The sequence below is a fragment of the Zeugodacus cucurbitae genome, chromosome X (assembly GCF_028554725.1).
Source record: "Zeugodacus cucurbitae isolate PBARC_wt_2022May chromosome X, idZeuCucr1.2, whole genome shotgun sequence".
Taxonomy (NCBI): Eukaryota; Metazoa; Arthropoda; class Insecta; order Diptera; family Tephritidae; genus Zeugodacus; species Zeugodacus cucurbitae.
In genome coordinates, this window is record NC_071672.1 from 9,952,501 (window position 1) to 9,958,577 (window position 6,077).

The 6,077-nt window shown below is 35.3% G+C and overlaps 1 non-coding gene across 1 annotated transcript in view; it reads right to left on the reverse strand.

Annotated features, from left to right (window-relative positions):
* Positions 1-210, reverse strand: part of LOC128923270 (small subunit ribosomal RNA) — a 1,990-nt gene extending 1,780 nt beyond the window's left edge. The window contains exon 1 of the ribosomal RNA XR_008472237.1: positions 1-210. This exon is cut by the window's left edge and continues 1,780 nt beyond it. This is a non-coding gene — a ribosomal RNA (small subunit ribosomal RNA).
* Between the last annotated feature and the right edge of the window lie 5,867 nt (positions 211-6,077).

Consider the following 6,077-nt stretch of genomic DNA (forward strand, 5'->3'; position numbering starts at 1 on the left):
ATAAAAGCACACGTTCCAAAAGGTCCGTGTTTATTTTGCATGTATTAGCTCTAGAATTACCACAGTTATCCAAGTAACTGTTAACGATCTATGGAACCATAACTGATATAATGAGCCTTTTGCGGTTTCACTTTTAATTTGTTTGTACTTAGACATGCATGGCTTAATCTTTGAGACAAGCATATAACTACTGGCAGGATCAACCAGAATAATATTTTTTATTCATTTATATAATATTTTTTATACTATATAAATTTTTATAATGATATTTTCAATATTTGAAAATTAAGTACACGACATATACACAATGCAAAGGAGAACGAAATCGCGACAATAAATAATTATGAAATTTCTTCTACTATGGTCGGATTAAATAATTTACTTCATGTCATTTAAATTTCATATTATTGTATTATTTATTGCGGTCTTATTCGGACTTTGAGACTGTGTATCTTATCGTGAGAAAGAATTTTCGTTCTCTATACATATATAATATAATTATTAATGTAAGGACGATGTTTCTTCTTGTATTTGTTAAACTTTCAAATAATATCATTTTTTATACATTTTACTTTATTTCAATGCATATAGTGTATATATCTTTTTTTAAGAGTATATACGTTTTTCTTTTGATTTGAAATTAATAATTTCAATTCAATTATTTTTCATTTTATTTCATATATGATATGAAAGTATTCGAGCGTAATAATATAAATATTTAACTTTATTGAATTTTATTCTTTACCCACATATATTTTATGTGAATAGAAGAACAAACCCCAAAAAAAGTTAAATTAAAAAAAAAACGACTACATTATGTTAGGTATAGAAGAATAATCTCAATTAATAACATTTCATTATTAACAAAATTATTTCTATTTAAACCAACTGTAGCAAACCAGGAATAAATTTTTTTGCTCTCATTTATATATTACACTTAAATACTTTTATAAATATATGAAAATAATTTTCATATAAGTACTAAGTATGCAATTTCATACAAGTATTAAAATTTTCATACAAGTACTAATGTTGAAGTTTCATACACTATATATGTTTTCTGCCACGTACACCTCACCAACCGGAAATCGTATGGAGAAAATCTTTTTAACCATATAAAAGTTTTAAATTCATATATATACAAGTAATTTATATCATTTTCTATGAGCATTATGCTTATAAGAAATATTACAACATCAAAAATAGCTTAACATTTATTTTTTTTTTTAAATTTTTTGTACTTATATGAAAATTATTTAGTTGTATGAATTCATACACTTAGTACTTATATGAAAATTAGTATCTATATGAAAATTAATTAGTATTTATATGAAATTTATTAAGTATCTATATGAAAATTATTTAGTATTTATATGAAAATTATTTACTTGTATGAATTCATAAACTTAGTATCTATATGAAAATTATTTAGTATTTATATGAAAATTTTTTACTTGTATGAATTCATAAACTTAGTATCTATATGAAAATTATTTAGTATTTATATGAAAATTTTTAACTTGTATGAATTCATTAACTTAGTATCTATATGAAAATTATTTAGTATTTATATGAAAATTTTTAACTTGTATGAATTCATTAACTTAGTATCTATATGAAAATTATTTACTTGTATGAATTCATAAACTTAGTATCTATATGAAAATTATTTAGTATTTATATGAAAATTTTTAACTTGTATGAATTCATTAACTTAGTATCTATATGAAAATTATTTAGTATTTATATGAAAATTATTTACTTGTATGAATTCATAAACTTAGTATCTATATGAAAATTATTTAGTATTTATATGAAAATTATTTACTTGTATGAATTCATAAACTTAGTATCTATATGAAAATTATTTAGTATTTATATGAAAATTTTTAACTTGTATGAATTCATTAACTTAGTATCTATATGAAAATTATTTAGTATTTATATGAAAATTATTTACTTGTATGAATTCATAAACTTAGTATCTATATGAAAATTATTTAGTATTTATATGAAAATTTTTTACTTGTATGAATTCATAAACTTAGTATCTATATGAAAATTATTTAGTATTTATATGAAAATTTTTTACTTGTATGAATTCATAAACTTAGTATCTATATGAAAATTATTTAGTATTTATATGAAAATTTTTAACTTGTATGAATTCATTAACTTAGTATCTATATGAAAATTATTTAGTATTTATATGAAAATTTTTAACTTGTATGAATTCATTAACTTAGTATCTATATGAAAATTATTTAGTATTTATATGAAAATTTTTAACTTGTATGAATTCATTAACTTAGTATCTATATGAAAATTATTTAGTATTTATATGAAAATTTTTAACTTGTATGAATTCATTAACTTAGTATCTATATGAAAATGATTTAGTATTTATATGAAAATTTTTAACTTGTTTGAATTCATTAACTTAGTATCTATATGAAAATTATTTAGTATTTATATGAAAATTATTTACTTGTATGAATTCATAAACTTAGTATCTATATGTAAATTATTTAGTATTTATATGAAATTTTTTTACTTGTATGAACGTGGTTTCGGCGTTTTGGCTCTTTATATGTGGTTTCGGCTCTTCGCAAATAGGGACAGTAGGAATCTCCTGAATTCCTTTTTGCGCGTCACTAATAAGATGACGATGCATTTGGCTACGTAAATAAAATCATTTTTATGCCCGCCGTTTAACCAAATTTAGTTTTTTTTATATGCAAATATACGTTTTTTCGGCCTTTTGGCTCTTTATATGTGGTTTCGGCTCTTCGCAAATAGGGACAGTAGGAATCTCCTGAATTCCTTTTTGCGCGTCACTAATAAGATGACGATGCATTTGGCTACGTAAATAAAATCATTTTTATGCCTGCCGTTTAACCAAATTTAGTTTTTTTTATATGCAAATATACGTGGTTTCGGCGTTTTGGCTCTTTATATGTGGTTTCGGCTCTTCGCAAATAGGGACAGTAGGAATCTCCTGAATTCCTTTTTGCGCGTCACTAATAAGATGACGATGCATTTGGCTACGTAAATAAAATCATTTTTATGCCCGCCGTTTAACCAAATTTAGTTTTTTTTATATGCAAATATACGTGGTTTCGGCGTTTTGGCTCTTTATATGTGGTTTCGGCTCTTCGCAAATAGGGACAACGTCCGGTGTGTTTTTGCGTGAGTACCTGCCGATGACGGCCTTATCTCACGGTGCTCCGACGCACAGCGGATCAATAAAATGCGATGATCAGCGCCCCGAATAATGCTTAGCATCATTCAATAATGATGCTACGCATTATTCGGTACCAATTGGCAGTGTGGAATGGACACACTAACCACCTTGGTGAGGTTCGAGGCCTATCTAAAACCTCTGCCGTACTTTGGGTCCGGCACCCGGTTGCAGTGCAACTCCACATTGAGTGATCAAAACACTCTCCCCGCATTCGGGTATTAAACCACAACCACCACGATACTCCCCGAGGGGCCAGTCCGCATGAGTAGGTTGGAGCGAACTCCAAGGGCTCCTACTCCCCGTGGTACCAGAGTTAAGTCTCCGGTCAGACCTCGTAGTTGAAAACTACTACCAGTTGAGCTACCATACTGCTCCGGACTGGTGACCATTTAAGTTTTTGGTATAAAATTTATACCTCTTCCACCCGATTTTCAACTAATTGCCTACGCCGACTGAACAAAACACGTGCAAACCTATTAAACGACCCTAAATGTTCGGCATTCCGACTATCCGAGAGCACACCACTAACATCTAGCTGTCCATCAGTCCAGCTAATCCCCATACCCCCAAGATCCCTAATGTCCGAGTACATCGGGCATTCCGCTATGATATGCATCCAGTCCTCAGAGTGTGCCCCACATATACACTCCGGACTTCCGGAAAGGTTCCTTTGATGCAAAAATGCATTCAAAGGTCCATGCCCGGTAAGCAAGAAACCCAGACTCATACAGAATCTGAAGTCTGGGTTTTCCTCTACAAACCTAACATCCCGAATGTACTCGTAGGTCACCCGACCGCTAGGGCTATTGTCCCAACGGTCTTGCCACCTACTCCTAACGCTATCATATAGAAGCCTTTTGCTCCTTAGATAGCCCTCCCTCGCAACATCCTCATCGGAAATCCAATTTGACAGCAATGAGACACTTAAGCCTCTTCTTAACCTAAATGCAACAGCACGCTGTATAACAATCAGGTCAAGAGGAGGCGCACCTAACAACACCTGCAACGCATCTGTAGAAATTGTGCGACATACAGGCAAACAGGCAAGCATCAAACAACGTTGTATGGAAAGAAGTTTTTGGCGACCCCTGACCTTTGATGCTAATTCCCACCATATAGCGGCTCCATATGTGGCACAGGCCACAAATAAGCCGCTATATATAGTGCGAACCGCACGACGTCCGAGACCCCAATCACTCCTTAACACGCGTTTGATCTTGCCGGCAATTCCTAACAATCGCTCCTCCACGTAAACCAAGTGAGGGTTGAAACACATCCTTTCGCCGATGGTCAATCCCAGATATTTGACTTGCGTCACGTACCTGATATTGACCCCATTCATTCGGACAATCGGTGGACGAGCCGATGACAGTATGCCTTTCAAGAGCATTGTCACCGTCTTGTCAATCGATACGTCAACCCCCACACCTATACCCCAATTGTGAACAATTTCTAACAGTCGTTCACCCTTTCGTTCTAACTCCAACCGTGAACGACCGTCAACAAGGAGCAGAAGATCGTCTGCATATGCACAACAACCACAGAGCGTTTCAAGTTGGCCAAGCAGAGAGTCCATCATTAGGTTCCAAATATATGGACCACAGATGGATCCCTGTGGGCAGCCCCGTTCTACCCTAATGTCCGCGCTACCATTCATTCCTACGATAGAGGCTTTTCTGTCCGAAAAGTAGCTCTGCCAGAGACTAATTTCCGGACAGCCAAGTTCCTCTAACCGTTGTATCACGCGATCCCAGATTAGGTAATCGAATGCCCCCTTGAAATCGACAAATATGCCAAGGACATATTTGTTGGCATTCTCCCGGACAGCACGCTGAACATACATCCAGGCGTCCTCTACACTACGTCCCTTCCTAAAGCCATACTGCCTATCCGACCTCAAATCCCGCGTTAGCTCCTGAAGCCTTTCCACCATAACTCTCTCCAGTACTTTACCAAGCACTGGAAGAAGACTGATGCCCCGATAAGATCGTGGATCACTCCTAATCTTATCAGGTGACTTCAGGAGAGGAACAACCCTAGCACTTTTCCACTCACGTGGAAAATATCCCTCACAAATGCACTTATCGTAAATGACCTCCAAGTATTCCGGAATGAACTTCCACAAGCTTTTACACAACTCTCCGTTCAAACCATCAAGACCTGGGGACCGTTTAGACCTAACCTGGCTAAAGGCATATCCCAACTCCCCATCATCGAGTGGAGGAACCGGTACCTCTTGTGCGAGAGGTGCCAGCTCCTCAGCCCTAGGAAAGAATGCTCCTAACAGAACCCCTGCACACTCACTCCATGTTGATAACACAGTGTCATCAACACGAAGAGAAGTGATGTCCTCCCTTCTACGACCCCTACAAATCCTTAAGACCTGACCCCAGGGGTCATCCCTATGCTCATTAACGAACCCCCTCCACTCCTCTTCTTTGATTTTTATTAGCATGGCCTTATACTCATGCATCGCACAACTGAAATCGTTCCTAATCTGGGCCAACCTATCCGAATTTGGCCGCCGAGCGCGTTGAACCTTCCGTCTCAATCGCCGGACAGCCCTCCTCTTCAGGGTTAATTCCTGCGTCCACCACTTTATTTTCCTAACCCTAAAATCCTTATATTTCTTCAACAACCTATCGTTCACTCCCCAGACCAATTCGTACAACCGAGCAATTTGCTCGTCCACCCCCAGATTTTCAAACTCACTAAGCGGTATGTCCAATACCGCTTCCCTAACACACTGTCCATATTGGTTCAAGTCGATACCAGAGGTACGCCATCGCCGCAATGGACTTGCATACGTCGAGGGAGGGGAATTAGGAGTAAC